This window comes from Propithecus coquereli, unplaced genomic scaffold (assembly GCF_000956105.1).
Source record: "Propithecus coquereli isolate 6110/MARCELLA unplaced genomic scaffold, Pcoq_1.0 Scaffold65, whole genome shotgun sequence".
Lineage (NCBI taxonomy): Eukaryota > Metazoa > Chordata > Mammalia > Primates > Indriidae > Propithecus > Propithecus coquereli.
In genome coordinates, this window is record NW_012152507.1 from 5,910,246 (window position 1) to 5,911,021 (window position 776).

Consider the following 776-nt stretch of genomic DNA (forward strand, 5'->3'; position numbering starts at 1 on the left):
TATCTTGTCCCCTGAGGAGTTGTCATAAAGGACTGTAGGCCATCAGTTGCATCCTGTAGAGTGAGAAGTGGCAGAAGTCCTGCAGATAATGGTGCTGCTGATGTGTTAGAAAGAAGGTCTCTCTGACACAGTCAAGGCACACTTTTCTACCTTAGTGTGTAAATGGCAGCTCCAGGAGAAAAGCTGTCCTTCAGAGCAGGCCACAGACTCACAGACTTAAACTAAGGCTTAAGCTATAAGACCATTTAGTCCAATGTTCTTTGAACTTTCTTAAATACTCTTTTTTTTCCCCCAACAAAATCTATGGAAATCCAGAATGTAAATCTGATAAAAACAATGAATTGACACCTTAGAGATTTTTTATAGTCATTATTTTTTAAATAGGTGAAGCATTGCTTCTCTCCAAAGCTCCTGGGCTTTCACAGGCACAGATGGAAAAATAGCTAATAGTAATAATAGCTCACTTTTATTATTGCTTGCTATGAGAAAGACATTGTGCTAAGCACTTACCCACAGTGTCATATTTAATCTCCCCTGGAGCCCCATGGGGTAGGCACCATTATGATCATCTCTATTTTACAGGTGATGCATTAAACTTAGAGTGGTTTAATGTCCTGCCCAAGGTCACATGGCTAGTAAGTTATGGAGCTGGTACTTGAATCTGGGTCTCCCTGACTGGTTAACCAGCCAGTGTCCTTTATTACTAATCTAGTGATATCTCATTACTAGATGCTGCAGGTTCGTGCCAGCACCAACATTAGGACCCAGGAATTCTT